This window comes from Sphaerodactylus townsendi, linkage group LG03 (assembly GCF_021028975.2).
Source record: "Sphaerodactylus townsendi isolate TG3544 linkage group LG03, MPM_Stown_v2.3, whole genome shotgun sequence".
In the NCBI taxonomy this organism is placed as follows: Eukaryota; Metazoa; Chordata; class Lepidosauria; order Squamata; family Sphaerodactylidae; genus Sphaerodactylus; species Sphaerodactylus townsendi.
In genome coordinates, this window is record NC_059427.1 from 19,961,112 (window position 1) to 19,981,071 (window position 19,960).

At 40.9% G+C, this 19,960-nt stretch overlaps 1 protein-coding gene and 1 long non-coding RNA gene across 4 annotated transcripts in view; one reads left to right on the plus strand and one right to left on the minus strand.

The window, feature by feature from the left end:
• LOC125428472 (NKG2-A/NKG2-B type II integral membrane protein-like) overlaps positions 1 to 19,960 on the plus strand; it is a 171,704-nt gene that overhangs the window by 59,145 nt on the left and 92,599 nt on the right. The gene's annotated exons all lie outside the window — the stretch shown is intronic.
• On the minus strand, positions 7,952 to 18,150 carry LOC125428478. The gene is made up of 2 exons (XR_007243847.1): positions 18,098 to 18,150; positions 7,952 to 8,108 (listed from the first exon to the last, which is right to left on the minus strand). It is a non-coding gene; the product is annotated as an uncharacterized LOC125428478 (long non-coding RNA).

The window sequence follows — 19,960 nt, forward strand, 5'->3', positions numbered from 1 at the left end:
CTCCTCCCTGTTGCCAGTTACGTCTTGTCCTTTCGTAACATTGGTATTGCATGTGGTCCTACATATCTGTAGATCATTAGATTTTTTTAAAAAATAATAAATATATCAATTAATGGATAAATAAATACTAACACAACATTTTTACAAAGAGATCCACTTTCACGACCACATTGATCTCACCACGTATACCATGTATCGTATCATAAATTGGAAACCATCCAGAGATGACTGTAGCTGCTTCACTGTATAGTAAAGGGTCAATATCAATGTAAACTTTTCCGATGGCATCATTAGCGCTGTAGGTATCGTGATCCAGGACAGTTATTTGGAGGGGCTCATCTTGCAGATCTTCATCATCCACCTCAAATTTAAACCATTCCGAGTTCCATTGAGGATTGAGAGATTTGGGATACACATCTGTCTTAAACGTGGTGTTTCCAAACTTTACCTCCACGAAGGCGTCCGTCAGGTCGCTGGCTCGATCCATGACGGGCAGATGCCGCCCCGCTACAATCTTGACCTTCAGCTTCCCCGGCATCTTCCCCAGGCTCCACCCTTCCCTTTCCCCGCGGCGGTTGCTGCTCCATTTTTACAAATAATAATTGCGAACAGTGCAAACACTCGATTTGCTGGTGCGTTTCATCAATAAACTAGGATGTCTTCAGCCTCATAGTTTTATACACAAACAATCAGTGTTTATAGACCAACCTGGAACCAGCCTTTTGGTCTTGACATTTGAGTTTACAGCACATTGGGAGATGGACTGGATGGTTGTGAACCTGGAGAGCTTAACAGTTCACTGTGTCCTTTTGACTGTTTGTGGTCTGAATGCTGCCATTACACCCCCCCTCACCCCCACAAACGTATCGCCATAAAAGACTATCAGTGTTTGGGGCAAAGTGCTCAGATGCCACAAAGAGTTTTGTTTAATAGCTTGCCATTTTATGTTGATATATCAATCTATTGATAGATTGATACATATGGACCTATTGATAAGATTAAAGATAAAAATTAAAGATTATATCCATAGGTGGGATCCATTAGGTTCTCACAGGTTCCCGAGAGTAGGTTACTCATTATTTGTGTGTGCCGAGAGGGGGTTACTAATTGGTGATTTTGCCATGTGATGTTTGCCTTAGTTACGCCTCTCCTCTCAGCAGTAGCACGCAGAACTTGAAGCAGTCTAGCAGGAGGTGACCCGGCGTGCGTGGCAGCCTGCGCCTGGGTGCATTCGTTTACCGCCCAAGGACTGGCGCAGCAGCTGCGTCCTTGCCACAGCCCCGCCCAGGAATGCTCCGCCCTCAGAATGCCCAGCCACGCCCCTGTCGTGCCCCGCCCAGCCCCATTGGCGCTACACCACAGTTTGAATCCCACCACCATGGGAACCTGTTACTAAAATTTTTGGATCCCCCCACTGATTATATCCCATGGGTCCACGCGCGGCAGCCACCCCCACACACCATCATACCTGCAGGATAAGGTAAGTGGTGATACAGGGTATCCTTTCTCATTTTGCAGCAGCTTCTGTTCATCCCACACAGCAGCCTACCTCGCAGGTATGCACGGAAGTCAGACTCCCCTGTGCAAAGCTGAATCTGGACCTCCCATCTGCACTTCCCACTCGGCCGCCTTACCCAATGCATGACCAAGAGATGGGGCGGCTCTTGCAAAAAAAAATCATGCAAAGCACCAGGAAACTCGGGCGGAGTGGGGCAAAAAAAGACACACCAACTTCTGCCCGCAAAGAGATGCCACCGGACTTGGAGGTGGGGAGTTTGCCAGTTTTCATGGGGGGGGACAGAGGAGAACTCACCCTTCATTTGGCTTGGAGAGCTGTAACTCACGGGCAGATCGACTCCCTTTTTTTTGCAGGGGTTAGATTCAAAGGAGCCAGGGCTGGGGGCGTGTGTTTGCAATGGTTCAGCTCTCTTGCGAGGAGATGACTTTCCTCCCTGTTTTGGGATGGCATATTTGAAGAGGAATGAATGTTGCTTACAAAGGATTGCAAATTTTGCATGCAAATATGGTCCCCTCTGCTTTTCAAATGCTATGCTGCTCACAGCAGGCTCCTGAGCACACCCACCAAACTGCCTTCTGGGGCTGGGGCCAGACAATGGGATTTTAGGTGTGTGTTACACTGGCCGTATAGAATTGTATGAAGGGCCGGATGTGGCCCCTGGGCTGTGAGTTTGACGCGTGTGCAGGCTGACCAGACGTCCCGCTTTTGGCGGGACAGTCCCGCCTTCAAACAATTTGTCCCACGTCCCGTGGGTTATTTCAATTGTCCCGATTTTTGGGAGGCTGCCGCACTGTCTTCTGGGGCGCAAGGCAATGCGGCAGCCTCCCGTGTGCACGGCCGCAGGAGCACGGCCTTCTGGGGCTTGCCGTTTCCCGCCCTGTCACAGGACGGGAAACAGCAGCGCCCCAGAAGGCCGTGCCCTCCTGTGGCTGCGTGCGCATGTGCGCCCACGCATGGCCGCCTACCCCCTGTCCCAGTTCACAAAGGTGACCATCTGGTCACCTTACACATGTGGTCTAATGGGTTGAGACATCAGCCTGATGTGTCTAGGCTCAGGAGTGTCTCCACAGGGCAAGTTAGCTGAAAAAATTACAGCTGTGAAGCAATGACGAAGCAGAGTAAGGTAGTCATTCAATATATATTATTCAGAGTAAGAAACATTGGTTAATACAATACTGCGCAGGTAAGTTCATTAATACATTTATTGGCTTCACTGTGGAGATGCAATCTTTCTCCAGGGCAAGGTCTTTTGTGTAGACTTACTCCTGTCAGGAAGGGTGAGAGAGAGCATTATGCAATTTGCTTTGGAGGGAGACAAGTCCAGACAAAATTATTTTTCCTTGTAGGTGCACTGAGCCAATGCCCCAAACAGGTTCTCCTATTTTGACACTGCTGCTAGGCACCCCAAGGGTTGGGTGAGGTGATAGAGATGCCACTGTATTCCAAAAAGGGTCCTCTTGGTCCACCGTAGGTCACCCTGGCAACATTACCACCTCAACAAAGGCTGTGATGTCCATTGCTGCCTTTGTTGGCTGGATTGATGTGGGTGGACCATACGTAAGGGATGAGAACAGGAGACAGTAACCTTGAAATAAAGAGACCTTGAAATGAAGTAACCTTGAAATAAAGAGGCTTAGGGAGCTGGGGATGTTTAGTCTGGAGAAACGTAGGTTAAGGGGTGACATGCTAGCTATGTTTAAATATTTGAAGGGATGTCAAGTCGAAGAGGGAGCAAGCTTGTTTTCTGCTGCCTCAGAGACTAGGACAGAGTAATGGATTCAAGGTGAAGGCAAAGAGATTCCACCTAAACATTAGGAAGATCTTCCTGACCGTGAGGGCTGTTCAACAGTGGAATTCACTGCCTTGGAGAGTGGTAGAGTCTCCTTCTCTGGAGGTTTTTAAACAGGCTGGATGAGCATTTGATGGGAGTGCTTTGATTGTGTATTCCTGCATTGCAGGAGATTGGACTTGATGGCCCTTGTGGTCTCTTCCAACTCTATGATTCTATGATACAAAGACCAGCAGGGACATGATGTAATTTGGAAGGAACTTCATCCAATTTTGCATAACTGTGGGGGAAAAGTGCTAAATTCTGTTTTTCGGACTACGGATGAGCTGGTGCAAGTGCTATATTGTATGAAAAATTCATACGACAATAGCAGCAAGGACCAATAGAAAATTCATGGAAGTGTGAAATTATTTGTGTGAAATTCTTTGGAAAGTGTGACTTTTCTGTGAAATTCTTTGGAAACAGAGTGTATAGCTGCATTGTCCAAAAACATTGAGTTTAAATTCTTTTGCGGTTCCTTGGAACAGCTATCCTGTTTCTGCTTTGTTATATCAGCGAGGATTCTCCTTGCAGGGGCTTCTGCAGCCAATTGTTCCCTGCTTAGAGGAGTATCTGGAGTCCTGAGTAAAATTTGGATTGGGATTTATTCAGGCATAAAATTATCTGTATGCCCAAATAAGACAAACCACATATTCGGATATACCCGAACATTTGGGTATATCTGAAAAATTTGGGTACGTCTAATTTTTTTGTATTTTTGGTGTTTTGTGTTTTGGCCTGCAGGGGGCGCATTTTTAATGCTAGAGGCACTAATATTTCAGGGTATCATCTGGAAACTGTCCTGATGATACCACCCGAGTTTGGTGAATTTTGGTTCAGGGGGGACAAAGTTATGGACCCCCAAAGGGTGTGCCCCATTATCCCATTGTTTCCAATGAGAGCGAATAGGAGATGGGGGCACATTTAAGGGTTCATAACTTTGCCCCCCCGAATCAAACTTCACCAGGTATCATCATGATAGTCTCCGGATGATAACCTGAAATTTTGATGCCTCTATCATAAAAATGTGCCCCCTGCAGGCCAAAACACAGAACACCAAAAAGTACCCAGAAAAACCTGAATACCTTGCATTAGGATTCGTTCATATTTGGGCAGGACATATTCGGCCGATTTTTGCCCGAATATGCTCGAATTCGCCCAGATTCGGACTGAATATTGTATTTGTTGCACTTGAATCTCCAAGCCTTTCCTTCTAGAATTACTGGATCTGTTGCTGAATTATAATTACTTCAGATTTGGCAATGATTTTTTCTTCCAAATACAAGGGATTGCTATGGGATTGCTTTCTGGTCCTGTTTTGGTGCTGTTTCCAGGGCTTGTTCCATATAAAAGTGTTCCATATAAAATTTTTAATTAAAATTTGCTATTACAGGGCTAAGAGGGCTACCCATGGCTACCCCATCCTTCTGTTTATAGAATTCATTATCCCACTGGAAGTAGCTAGTAGTGAGGGAACGTTGAAACAGGGCTGTGATGTCTTTTGGGAAATTCCGGTGAATGAGTGTCATGGTGTCTGCTTTAGGGACCTTGGTGAATAGGAAAACCACATAAAAGCTGATCAGTTTGTCATTGAGGTTGAGTTTAAGATTGCTGATTTTTTTTCAATAAAGTGAGCTGGGTCCTTAATGTAATGTGTAGTAAGTCCAATATGGATTAGTAGTTGTGCAGTCAGGAATTTTGCCAAATCATACGTAGGGGATCCGATTGCACTCACAATGGGTCTGAGTGGAGTGGAGTCCTTGTGGATTTTTGGGAATCCATAAAGCCTAGGAGGGTGAGCTTCAGATTTGCAGAGATGTTGGCATATGATTGGATCAAATGAGGAGTTCTTAATCAAGGTGTTGGCTTTTCTGGTGATTTTGTTGGTTGGGTCCTGTTTTAGTTTTTTGTATGTTGTAGGATCCAAAAGATTTTTTCTTTGTATTGTTCTGTTTTCATGATTACAGTGGCATTACCTTTGTCTGCTGGTAGAATGATTTCTGAATCAGAATTGAGGTCATTGATGGCTTTTCTTTCTTTCCTTGTTATGTTACTGGAGGGAAGTTTTGCTTTTCTCAGGATCCTTGCTGTTTTCCCTCTCACTTCCTCCACTTCTTCCTCAGGGAAATGATAAATCGCTGATTCCACATTAGCAATGATGTTTTCTACTGGAATTCTGGTGGGGGTAACAGCAAAGTTGCCTCCTTTTGCTAAGATGGATACTTCATCACCAGAGAGTTGCCTCTCAGTCAGATTGATGATGGTTCATGATGTATCCAGTTCAGGTTTCAATTGATGTTTTCGGCATTTGTCGAATTTTTGTTTCTGTTGCTCTGTTCTGAGAGGTGGCGATTTTGGGATGAGTTAGTGCAAAAATCATGAGGATCTGGTGAATCCGGGTTTTCCAGGCAGGTTCTTGCACCATTGTGGCGCCACGTGGCATGGGATGCATGATTGTTGTGTTCAGACATGCAGCCAGGAGCTTCAGCCATGATATGCTGGTGATTTTGGGGGGACAGTGCAAAAATCATGAGGATTCATAAGGATCCTTGTTTTCAAAGCAGGTTTTGGCGCCACTGCTATGCCATGGAGAATGGGATGTGTGATTGTTGTGTTCAGGCACATTGCAGGGCATGAACTACGATGTGCTGGAGATTTTGGGGTGACCAAAGAGTCACTAAGATGCCCAGTGCAAAGTCTGTATCAGCAGAATTACAAGGTTGGATATAAAGTCCTCATGAAAGAGCCAGATGTATCTTCAGAAATGGGGGTTTTTTTGTATTAGAATGCATGAAAATGAAAATCTCCAAGAACATCTTGAAAGGGATGACATTGTTTTACTGAAGAAGTGATGTTGTGTTTTGGCATGAATGTTGTGTTATGGTGTGATGCTGAATTGCTTGACTTCCCCTCCTCAATTCTCCCACCAAATTCTCCACAACTGAACCTAAGCCTGAGATTTTGCGGGTGGGATCTGCTTCCTCTGTTTATCCCCACTTCCATTTCCATTCCTTGTGTTTTTGTCTTCCTCAAGTCAGACTTTGGATTGTAAGCCCCTCAGGTCAAAGACCATAATACTTATGTACTATAAAGCACTACACACACTGACAGCTTCAGGGAGTAGGGTGTAATTGGTGAAGGCTTAGGATCTGGAAGATTCATGTTCAAATGCCCACTCTGCCATGAAATGTTCTCAGCTTGGCTTATTTGACAAGGATAAACAGAGGAAGAGGAACCAAGGTCCCCCTGAGAGGAAGGGCGGGCTAAAATAAGTGCCAAATAGTTATGATAAGAATCCATGCTCTTTGGTTTTCTGAAATGCCAGATTTGTTCTTGTAAGAGAACAGTGCCCTCTGCTGTGTCTCCATGGTACTGCACTCAGCGTGAGCTAGAAGCTCTGCTTGGAGACAGAGGACTTTTCCACATCAGAATCTGGTTGGTTTGAGGAGTGAAAAAAAAACACTGGAAGGACTTGAAGAAAAATCGAAAGAGAAATGACCAGAAAACAATGTCTCTAAGAGAGGTGAAAAATTGTCACAGCGAAGAAGTCATGATGGTCCATAAAAAAATCTGGTGTGGAAAGGCCCAAATTCTTGTTTTGTAATTGAAAAGGATTGCCTGGTTTATTTTGCATGCTATGGATACATGGAGAGTTGGACAAAGTGAACGAACAAATGGAGAGACACTTCCTTTTAATATTTTCAATAAATTGATGTACAGCATCAGTGTACATGGCATTTGGGACAGTTGCACAAGTCAGAAAGACAGGTGGCTCAGTTTCAGTATCCTGGGAGATTATAAAAAGTGTGTGTCAGAGAACAGATATGGTAAAAGTAACAAGGAATTAATGTGACCAACCTCAGAGGGCTCATTTTGGCTGGACAGTGAGAACAAATAAAGTATGATGGCAAAGGCTTAACAGAACAGGTAGATTATAAAGAGCAAAGGATGAGAGAGACAGAGAAGAAGAGGAGGAGGAGGAGGAGGAGGAGGAGGAGGAGTTTGGATTTATATCCCCCCTTTCTCTCCTGCAGGAGACTCAAAGGGGCTTACAATCTCCTTGCCCTTTCCCCCTCACAACAAACACCCTGTGAGGTGGGTGGGGCTGAGAGAGCTCCGAGAAGCTGTGACTAGCCCAAGGTCACCCAGCTGGCGTGTGTGGGAGTGTACAGGCTAATCTGAATTCCCCAGATAAGCCTCCACAGCTCAGGCGACAGAGCTGGGAATCAAACCTGGTTCCTCCAGATTAGATACACGAGCTCTTAACCTCCTACGCCACTACTTCTCTGTCTCTCTCATCCTTTGCTGCAGCCATAAGAGGGAGGGAGGGAGGGAGGAAAGAAAGAAAGGGTGGAATCAATGAAGAATGAAGCCCCACTATGGAGGTGCTCATGTCATGTTTGTCTTTTGCAGAGCACAAATCAACAAACTGTGAGCATGGAGGCCACAGAGTCAGCAAGGAGGTTGGGCAGGTTAGGAACAGATAAGGATCAAGACTGAGTTTGTCTAAAGGATACGATCTGTATTACGCAAAAGATTAGAATAGAATTATCCCCAACATGTATCACTTATTTGCCTACTAAAGAATCTAATGGACTTTTCTCTTATTACAGCCGAATGTGTCGCAGCATGTGACATTGAGTCTGATCTGCACTGGTTTTCCATTGAAAAAATTTCTCGTGTTCCACGTTTGAATTGTGCCGCATAGATGGCGATTTTCTGGTGTAGTGCAACCACGGAGTTTCCATATAGGATCAATCACTAGATGGGAAAAGAGAACCATGCAAAATGTAAGTGTGATTGACAGGTCAGGTTACCCCTCTGCTAAGAGCAACCAAGGAGAGCTGGTAGGACATTAGGAAAAGGCATTTGGAGAGCAGCACTCAAGAGAGGAGTTGGTTGTTGGCAGCTCAGGAGCTGAGAGGGAAAAGATCTCTGAGCAAGTGAAGCTGAGACAAAGATCTCCTTAAAACTAGCTGAGGCCCCTTCCGCACACGCAAAATAATGCGTTTTCAAACCACTTTCACAACTGTTTGTAAGTGGATTTTGCCATTCCGCACAGCTTCAAAGAGCACTGAAAGCAGTTTGAAAGTGCATTATTTTGCATGTGCGGAATGAGCCTGAGTAAAGAGCATCAGTTTGTAACACAAGATCCAAAATGCTGGAATAGGGGAACACCTCAAAAGTTCAATGGGAGCAGAAACATTGTCACCTCTACCTTACCTTCTTCAGGGTTATGTTCAAACCATGAATAAATTCAACTGCACAACCCTGGTCACACCTGATTCTTGGCAGTGCCGTAGGGTTTTCAAGGCAAGAGCCATTTAGAGATGTTTTGAGAGAACAGGGAGCGGCCCAAGGTCAATCAGCAGGCTTCATGTTGAGGAGAGGGGAATTGAAACAGTTGTCCAGATTTCAGTTGTTACCTGAATTAGAGGGGTCTGTCTGGGATCTTTACCACCAATTTATACGAGGATTTTTTTTCCTTTAGAAAACGCAGGGAAACAATATTTGGAGGAGTTTTAACAATTTTGCTAGAGAACAAAAAATAAAAGTGCATGCAGTTTGGCAAAAATATATACACAGAGAAGTTCAAGGAGTCTGGGATGTAGATAGAGGTGAAGGACAGTTGAGAATAAAAGAGGGTGATGAGGGAAGGGCCATATTTACAATTCCTAAAGTAAAGCGGTCCAAGTAAGGAGACTGTGGCTAAAAACTACTCACTGGTGCAAGTAAGACATTCAACTGCAATTTATCATTGATCTTGGGGTTCTATTGGTAGGAAAAAAATTGACCCTCTGGCAATGACACGGGAAGAGTGGATGCTTTCCAGAAACAAAACAGAGTCCAGGTTCTCAGGAGAAAACAATTGTGGAGAAAGTGTCTGTATTAGCTTAACTGAAGCCATTTTGGTTGTAAGTTCTCGTGATGTGGTTCTCAAAATAACTGCATGTCTTTGGCTTCTCCCCAGCTTTTTCGCTTTGATACCGGGGAGCGGTTGACTGAAGGTCACAACCCTGCTGCGTGAAGTTTTCCTAATTGTTGAAACTTCAATAAACTCTCAAGTCCAGCACCTGATAACAATGGGCCTTTCCCCACTTACCTTCTGCCCCGCACTACTGTAGGCAAGTAGCGCAGGGTCCCCCGGCACTCCCCACTACAGGGGCGGTGACAACGCAGCCGCCTCGACGTTGCCGCTTTTCGTTGCGCCCTTTCTCAGCGCAAGCGCCATTCCTGGCTTCCAACCAACTGTTTTTTTTTGATGACCCCTCTTCACAAGTAGAGCTTAGGGTCGGGAAGCCTTGTAGGCGAAGCGCCCGGTATCATCGCCAGCTTCAATGTGATGAATCGCGACCAACCTGGCTCCTGGCTAATTGGCGCTAACCCTTGATTGGTTTGCTTAGATCACCTGGCCTGCAACTTCTTTATAATGGTCTTTCAATATTGTATCGGTTAATCCTTTTCCTGCCTGCAGCTGCAGACATCATAATTATGTCAGCTTTGCTTGCTGGAGTATTTTGAATATTGTTCCTGCTTGCTTTTGGACTAAACGGCTATGCTAACATGGATATGTCTTATGCTTTGATTTTATTTGGTTCAGTTATTTTTTTTAAAATAATTTTTAATTAATAAATTTGCATATTCAAGTTAATACAGATTCCACATTTTCAAAATTTCAACTCAGCTATACATTTACTTTCTATTCTATATGTGATATAACCATAAATAAAACAAAACTGAAATTTATAAAGTTATTTCAGAAAATATGTAACAAAGTACACTCCCCCCACCAACCCCCCCTTAAGAAAAAAAGAAAAAAAGAAAAAAGAAGGAAAAGAGAGATATATAAAAAGAAAAATAGAAGAGAAAAAAACCCCCAACCATCCTTGTGTAAAAAGATTCCAGAATAAGGAAGAAGTTGAGAGAGACCTCCCCTTAGCTTCTTTTCTGTTAAATAAACCATATTTCTTGGAGTTATATTACATTAAATTAGTTAACATATTGTTTTCTTTACTTAATTCTTATAATCTTCCTTTTCTTTAAATGGAAACACTGTAGATATATATTTACATTCTTATATCTTCTCTTGATTGGAAGAAATTGTAACAATGGTTGCTGCATATTTCCTATAAATCTTTCCATCGCATTGTTTTTAAGTACATTTAGATAACTTTATCATAGGGTCATGTGATTCTATAAGTTATGATAACCAGTCCTCTATCTGCTGGAATTGTGGTCTTCTTTCCATCTTTAGCAAGTTGTATCCTTGCTGACGCTAACATATATAAAATCAATATTTCAGTGTTCTTACATATTTTCATTTCATATATATTAAGAAGAAATAGTTCTGGTTTGAATACAAAATCCCTTCCTGTTATTTTTTTCATTATCTTATATATGTCCTTCCAGTAGTTTTGGACGAGAGGGCATGACCACCAAACATGTATAAAAGTACCTTTCTGGGATTGACACTTCCAACATTTATCTGAGCAGTTATGGTTTATTTTGGCCAGTTTACTAGGATATAAGTACCATCTATGGAACATTTTGAAGTAGTTTTCTTGTAATCTGACTGCTTTAGTAAATTTCGTATTTTTCTTCCAAGATCTTTCCCACATTTCCATATTGATTTCTCTCTTTATGTCTATGGCCCATTTGATCATGCAGTGTTTCAACTCTGTTCTGCCTATCATTTCCTGCTCTTCAGAAGGGTGTGTTTTATATAATTTTTTATTGTTCCTTTAATGGGTCTTTATAAACTTTTAATAGCACTTGAATCTTTCAGCTCAAATCCTTTCAATTTATCCATTTTAAATTTTTTTCCTTGTTGTTGGTATTGAAACCAATGACAATTTTTTTTCATTTACTTTAATATCTTGTCTTCTCCTCAAGAGTGTATATTCACCTCTTATATATTTGGACTAATTCGTTATATCTTAATGTAAGTTACATGGTTCTTCTATCCCTCATCCTGGTAGCTTCTAGGGGTGGCATAATCCATCCTAAGGTTGCTTTTAATGATGCTTTCTTTTAGTAATCCTTCCATATTCGAAAGATAGATTTTCTTATATAATGGTCCATGAACAGCTTATATTCTTTTCCCATGCACTATATGTAAAAAAAGTGCCATCCAAAAAAAAAAAGGTCCACTCTCTACATTAAGTAATCCTCAGTATCTTCTAATAATAGCACCCATTCCCTGAACCATAACAGTCCCAACAGCTCTATAATATATAATTCTAAATTTGGCAAACCCAGGCCTCCTCTTTTAACGCCATCACACACAATACCTTATAACTTATTCTAGGTATCTTCCTTTCCCCAAATAAATTTAAGCAAATCTTTTCTACAACCTTTGGAAAAAATTTTATGAACTTCGATTGGTATTACCTGAAAAAGGAAATTCAATTTCGCCAAAACTGTCATCTTAATTAAGGCTATTTTCCCCATCAGTGAGATAAATTTAATTTTGACCATATTTCTAATTTTTTCTTTTTATTTTTTTCCCATCCTTTCAGACTCATAGTTGTTTTCTTTAATAATAGAACATGTTGTATTTTGTCAGGTTTATTCCTAAATATTTCACTCTTATTTACTGATGTAAATTCTTAATTCTTTTTCAATTTCTTTGTGTTCGATTTTGGATTTGCATAGGCTAAAGTGATCATCATCATTTATGGTTTTATTTTCATTCCACTTTTAGACCCTTGGATTGTTTACTTCAAATATTTCAATTCTCCATCTTCAAGTTCCTTTGTATTGTTTTTTTTGACTTGGATCTCAAAAACAGTATTAAGTCATCTCGCAAAAGGCTCCTTGGATCTTATATTCAATTTTTTTTTTTCCCTTTAGTGCCTTTCGGGACTTCCTGATTTTTTTTTAAATGTTTAATATAAGAGGTTCTAAGGATAATATAAATAATAAAGGGGAAAGGGGACAGCCCTGTCTTGTTCCTCTCTTTTAGAGGATACATCGAATGACTCTCCGGAGTAACTCCATCGTTTATTTTTATTTTGGCTGTTTGTTTTTGGTAGATTGCTTCAATCCAGGCTTGGAATTTTTCCCCGCTGTTTATTTTTAATAAATTTTCTTGCATGTATTTCCAACTCAAATTATCGAAAGCTTTTTCTAAATCTAAGTGAAGACTCATCGAGGCTTGTTGGATTTCCATTCTTTTGTTTTAAGAGTTCAATTATATTTATAGTTGTTCTTATATTATTTCTTAATTGTCTATTTTGGTAGGAATCACCTTATTCTTTTCTTTACTAATTATTTAATTAAGAGCTATTTTTAATCTTTTCCGGATAGAATAGCTGCAAATATCTTGTAGTCACAATTCTAATAAATGATATGGGACTCATAGTTTTTTACGCTTTTGTTAAATCGTGCACTCCTTTCCTTTGAATAACTGCTATTGTAGCTTCCTTCCAGGAGTCTGGTATCTTTCTTTTCGTTTTTATTTCAGCTTTATTTAAGCATATAGTAAATCTGGGGCAATTTGGATCTTATTAAGGTGCCTTTGTAAGCATTTCATTTTGTAAGTCCTCATTGTGGCCTGGGGATTTTATTTTAGTTTTAGATTTTGTATTAATTCTTCCTTGGATTTCTCTTTTCTATAGTTACTCTTTGATTTCAACATACTTTCCTTTGTTCTTTCTCAGTTTTCTATCTTAGGTAGTATATTATTATTGTCTAAGTTAATTTCCTCTTTTCCTTCCCTGGATTGTATAGCTCTTTATAAAATTCTGTAAATTGAGATATTATCTCTTTTGGAGTTAGTATATTCAATCCCTTCTTTTAATTATTAAATTAATTTTTTTCTTTTTGAATTTCATGCCTAATTTTCCAGGGCCATCCACTTCTATTGCATTTGTCTGCTTGTTCAAAATTATTTTAAATTAGCAATTTTATTTCTATTTTCCATATCTGAGGTGATAAACTATTGTTAGTTGATTATGGTAATCCCATCTAGTCTCCTTTGATAGTAATTTTTTGTCTCTCAACTATTTTAGTAACTGCTTTCTTCAGTTCCCTTTTAATTTTTTCTCTCTATTTCTTGTTCCATTTTTTATTTATTTCTTTTTTCCATCTGCTATGTTCTTTAATCATGATAATTCCTCTTTTAAGTAAATGCCTTTGCTAATAAGTGTCCCAGATGGTGTTAGATCTACTTCTGGAGTAAGCTGTTTATATCAAAATCTCCTTTGTTTCTTTTTTTTGTATTTCTTTTTATTACTTCATCTTTTTTTCAATAGATAGTTGATTTCATTCTCCATATTCTTTGTTTATATGGAGGTTTGATTGTCCATTCTATTGGTTTTGTGGGGTCAGAGTAAATTTTGGCCCCTATCTTTACATATCTTCTGTTATTAAACATAAATCTTTTGTGACTCCATACCATATCCAGTCTGGAGTGGGTATTATATTGTTTAGCATAAGAAAAGTAAATTCTTTACTATTTCCATTTCGCATAACCTCCATATATCCATCAGCTCTAAAAAAAAGTCCACCAATTCAAAGCAAGAAAGTTTTTGGGAGTTTCCCACTCCTGTCAATTTTTGTTGTTACATCTTTTTTGTAGTCTGTTTCATCTAAAGAAACTGAAACCACTCCATTCAGATCTCCCGCATAAAGGCAAATACTGTTCATATTCATAGTCTTTTTGGATTTTTTCTAGTAATACCTGGTAGAACGTGCTTTTATTCTCATTAGGACCATAAACCCCCACTGTTAATATTTTTTTCCCCTCCCAGTCCATTTCTACCCCTATAAATCTCCCCTCATCATCTTTAAACAAGAGATTTGGTTGCAATTTTTCTTTGATATACATAACTACTCCTCTTTTTTTCTTATTTTCCATTGCTGAAACAAAACATGTTAAATCCTAATCCCTTTTTCTTAATCAGGTCTATATCTCTTTTTTTCCTAATATGTGTCTCTCCTTTGTAAACAACTCAAATCATAATTATTTTTCTTTAAGTAATGAAAATATTTTCCTCCCCTTTTTTTCCTTGGTGCATTTAGTCCATTTCTCTCAATATCTCCAAGAAATAAATTTCGAAAACATATTGGATATAGTTAACTAAATAATTAAATAATAATAATAATTTTTTCTCACTTTACTATTTTTAACTTATGCCAAGTCTTTTCTTAATTTTTTCCAAAAGTTCTCCTCGGCTTTTGAGGAATTGTTTGTATTTTCACAAGAATTTTGAGTTATATATTTAAACGAAGTCCTTCAACTTCTTCCCATCTGAAAGTAATATTTTTTTCTCGTCAAAAAAATTGAGTCAGTGGGTTGTAGCATCTCCCTTCCTTGTTCCAAAAAAATCCAAATCGGGACCTCTTTTAGAAGTTCCTTTTCGCCACAAATGTTCTCCTCAGAATCTATATTCAATTTCTTCTTTGAGTTCTTCTTTAGCATTTTAGGTCTCGGGTTTTGTAGTCCTCGTAGTGAAGAAGATTTCAGCAACATTCTCTATTTTTCTTAAATTCTTCATTCCCCTCTTGGATTTAATCTTTTATAATTCTTTGGGAGTTATATCTTCTTCTAACATTTCTTCTTCACATATCCAAAAAAATTTAGCCAGATGTGGTATCACTTTTTTGTTCAATCTTTTCGCTCTTTTTTTTCCTTCCGGGACACCTTTTAAGTCTTAAAATATTTCTTTTTTTGTCGCGAATTCTAACAGTGCACATTGTTTTAGCAGCTCCTTTTTCCGCTTTCCTCCCATCTAATAGGTTAATTTTGCCTTCCCATTTCCCGCTTAATTTATCTTTGTTCTTCCCATTTCTCTTCTATCTTCTTTTATACTAGCGAGGTCTCTAACACACCTTCACTCTTCTGAGTAGTGCAGATCTTTTTTCATTATACTTAATTCAGTCTCTATTTTCCTTGAAATTTTATTTCAACACTCTTCTCAAGATTTTTCATTTTGTTATCCAAGCCCTTCTAGCTTTGGTGTGCCTTGTGTCTTTTTTTCATCTACCCAACATCTCCAGCATCCTGATCCATCTTTATCTCCATAGTTCTGGTCTCTCTCCTGCTTTTGTCTGATATGCTTCTTTGTTTTCTTGTTATAGCTTTAGACATTTTGGGTTCTTAATTTTCTTTTGTTTATTTTATTGCTTTTATTATTTCTATTTAAGAGGGACTTCCGGTTGCGAGCAGGACGGGTGAGGTCGGGTTGTCCGGAGGCTGCCGCCCAAATTGTGGAAAATTGACTGTACCAACTCTCAGACTCCTCCAAAACCGGAGTCTGAAGAGAGGTACTCTCCCTGGAAAAAAAGGGAGACCAAAAGAAGAAGACAACTTCTTCGGCATCAGCCCACTGGAGGGGAAAGAGGTTGCTGTTGAGGAGCCCCCGACGGGACGGACTCAATCCTCAACAGCAGTAGAAGACGACGAGAAAGCACAGGACAGTAACAGGTGCCAAGCACCCAAAAGCTCTGCAATACTTCCAAATCAGCGAGAACTTAGAAGCAAAGGGACGCAAATATTCTTGGATTTAAAAGTGCCGGAGTGGGCTTATTATATATATAATAAAAAGATACCAAAACGACACTCCTGCATGATAATAAAAGCGATTACCTGATTGCCTTGCGAAGTTGAGACTAGGCAAAAGGTTGCTCACGAGTAAGCAGGGGAGAAGACTGCCCATAAAGAGAGAGTAAAGCGGCACCCTTGGGAAAGTGGGAAGGCGCACCGCGCAAACAAAGGTGGGGCGAAAGCTGCCCTTGTGAATAACAGCTGTAAAAGCCTACTCCCAGAAGAAAACATCCCAGATCGCGCATGCTCAAATAATGCCGCCTAGAATAACTTTAAGCGGTGAAGTTACTCTCAGAGAAAACATCTGAGATCGCGCACGCGCAAATAAACGCGAAGGAATAGTGGTGGCGCCTGGAACTGCAAGAGCAAGAAAAAAAATAACAGAATAAAAAAAAAGCGCCTGGTGGCGCCTGGAACTGCAAGAGCAAGAAAAAAATAACAGAATAAAAAAAGCGTATGCTGAGAAGAGTGAGGAGTGAAGAACACAGACAGGAGTGAATACAGAAAGTGGTGGTTATACGAATTGCAGAAGAGCCCTTTCCCTGGGGCTGAAAGAGCAAATTTAACCTAAAAGTCTGACAGTTATTTTGATGTTACTGGCTCTTATACAATGGATCACATGTGTACTTTGTGCCAGTGTTCTACAGTTTGTTGAATGAATGCTGAGTTCAATAAACTTCAAAAAATGTTTTAAAAGACCTTTTTGCCTCTGAGTCGCGGATGTGCAGCTCCAAAAAATCCCTGACTCCACATTGGAAAAAGAGGCTGGTCAGCTCTTCCTCTACAACAGTATTGTGGAAAATAGTTTGAATGAGTCAGAGCCAGAAAGTGTCTAGTTCTTGATTAGATTTTAGGTCGAGGTGATGAATTTACAACCCAGGGTATTCCAATTCAGAGTGAAGTTTGACCGGCCTTGGGTTGATGGACAGGAAGGGTATGGTAGGATGAACTAGGGAAGAAAAGACTCAGGAATGTGATTGTGCTATCGTTTGCATATCTTTTGAGACTAGAGAACATGTGTGTGTGTTCCAGGGCTGGGCTTTTGTTCAGGCAAAGCTGTGCTTAAATCCTCCTCATAAGGTTCAAACACATTTTTCTTCCTTCCTGTTATTCACTCTTAGTAAACCAAATTGGTACCAATAAATCGTATCTCCTACTAATTTAGAAGGATGGAAACAATGGGAAGAAAAAAATCAAGTAGCATAAAAACAGCACCCCAAACCAAAAGCATGTTATACCTCACTTTTTACAGGGGAAGTATGGGCGTTTCCCCACTCACCACGATCCCCCCTATGCCGCGCGCTGCTCTCAGCGCGTGACGTCCCTGGCGCACGCCCAGGCGCCGTTTACAAGAGCGCCAGGGATGCCGCACGCTGAGGGGGCGCGACAGCGGCAGCGTCGGGTCGGCTGCGCTGTCGCTGCCCCTGTCGTGGGGAGTGCCGGGGGACCCCGCGCTACTTGAGGAGAGTAGCGCGGGGCTTAAGGTAAGTGGGGAAAGGCCCTCGGTTGATCCAATAAATGAAAATTTTAAGAGTCTGGCCAGTTTCTCACAGCAAACGGATAATGGGTTGCAGTCGGGATAAAAGAACACGTTTTCCTGTCTACCCATTCACATGCGGCCTGTGCAGGCAGCGATTGTATCCCAATCTGGGTTGCTTTTGTGCTTCACACGAAGATGCTTCCCTTTCTCTTTTCTAAAATTTCCAGCAAAATATCCAGGCATGCAGAGAGGAACCCCCACAGCCATGCTGATCCTCCCAGGATGTGACTGGCTGCACCTGCGTAGCTATGCAGATGCAACGCGCAAAATTTTAAAAAAGGAAAAGGATCTTCCCTGGAATGGATGGCCAATGGCAGCGGCTTCTCCCTCCCTGTGGAGAGTGCTGTGGAAGGGAGGCAAAGAAAACGCCTCCTGCCTGGCCATTCGCTCAGGAGCAGCTCCAAATGGGGAAATAAAATGGGGCAGACTCATTCTGGAGGCAGAACCTTTGTGAAGCCCCACCCCCTTAACCAGTTTTATAATGACCTACATCTTGTTTGTTGGCCCATGCTGAATGGGCCTCAGATTCAAAGAAATGCAAAGCAATCAGACATTGAAATTATATGCTGTGGCTAGAACCAGATTTGTTTCTTTGTCTGTTTTCCTGAAAGATAATATTGTGAAAACACAGCTTTTAGTTACCCCCGCAATGAAACTTACTTTGGAATACTGGAAAGTGTTCCTCCAATTCATTGTCCTTTGGAGCACTATCTGAAAGACATAAAGAGAAGTGTAATGTCATGGTTTCTATGTTAACTCCCTGAGTCCACAAGGTTACTGAACAGCAGAACTATATTCCATTTAAATAGCGGATGAATTGTTGCTGTGATATATGAGAAAAGGGAGGGTTCATAGAGTCATAGAGTTGGAAGAGACCCCAAGGGCCATCAAGTCCAACACCCTGCAATGCAGGAAAACACAATGAAAACACTCCTATAAGTTTAAGACTGTTATGTTACACCAGTGGTGGGATCCAAACATTTTAGTAACAGGTTCCCATGGTGGTGGGATCCAAACAGTGGTGTAGTGCCAATGGGGCTGGGCGGGGCACGACAGGGGTGTGGCCGGGCATTCTGGGGGCGGGGCATTAATAATTTCTCTGTTACTATAAAAAACTCTTACTGTAAAAAAAAAGTTCCTAATTTCCAGCTGGTATCTTTCTGTCCACTACCGCCAACAGAAACAACTACTTCTCCTCTAATTGACTGCCTGTCAAATACTTAATACTTTCAAATACTTAATTTGAAAGTATTTCAAAAAAAATTATTTCTGCTGTGTGGCATGGCCCATTGCTGTGTTCAGATTTGTGAGTTGGGGGATGTTCTATAATGTGATGGTAACTTTGAAACGACCTGGTGGAAAAAAATCATCGTTTGGTCACGGTGGGGGAGGGTGGCCACCAATGGGGGAGTTATCAGGTTTTGCACAGGGCTCCAGTTTGCCTAGGTACGCCTCTGAAGGAGACTCAAAGGAGCTTACAATCGCCCTCCCTTCCCTCTGCTACATCAAAGACACTGTGAGGTATTGACGGAGAGGCTCCAAAGAGCTGTGGACTCAAATTCCAAGGTCACCCAGCTGGTGTTGTTGGATTGCACAGGGCTAATCTAGTTCCCTCCAGAATAAACCTCCACAGCACAAGCAAGGTGGCAAGTGAGCAGGAATCAAACCTGGTTCCTCCTGATCAGATGGTGCACCTGCTCTTAACCGGGCTACAACTACCACTTTGATAATGTTTTCTTGAGAGGTTTATGCTAAAAGGTAATTAAAATGTATTGTCGAGAAGGCTTTCACGGCCGGAATCACTGGGGTAAGCTGTGTGGTTTTCCGGATGTATGGTTGTGTTCTAGCAGCATTCCCCTTTCTCCTTGAGGTTTTAAGCCTGCATCTGTGAAACTGGCATCCTCTTCAGCACCCCAGTATTAAAAATGGATTTGGGGAACAACTTAGTGAAAGGGAGAGGAGGCTATTTATACTAAACAAAATGTCAAATCATTGTAAATGGAGAGAAATGTCTATGAGAAAATGTGAGGATTTTTTAAAGGAACAGAGACAGTGGATGTCCACTTTCACCATTGCTTTTTATATTTGACATCAGAAATCCCAAACAGAATTATTAGAAGTGATGGCCAAATAGAGGTTTGAATGTGGGAAACAATCCTGCAAACTGAGAGCCTTTACATGTGACTTAGTAATAATATTAAAAGATCCAGTGCTAGATGTGGAAGGATTATTAAATAAAATACAAGAATTTGGTGAATTGGCAGGGGTCAAGTTAAATAAGAGTAGAACAAAAATCTTAACAAAAAATATATCCCAAGAATTACAAAACAAACTATCCCAGCTTTCGGGATTCACGATGGTTAAAAAAGTTAAATATTTGGGAGTGTGGTTGACTAATAAAAATTGTTTACTGTTCCAAAATAAATATGTAAAAGTATGACATGAAGTAAAGAAAGATCTGTTGAGATAGAATAGAATGAAGTTATCTTTGCTGGGGAGAATATCTGGGTTAAAAATGAATGT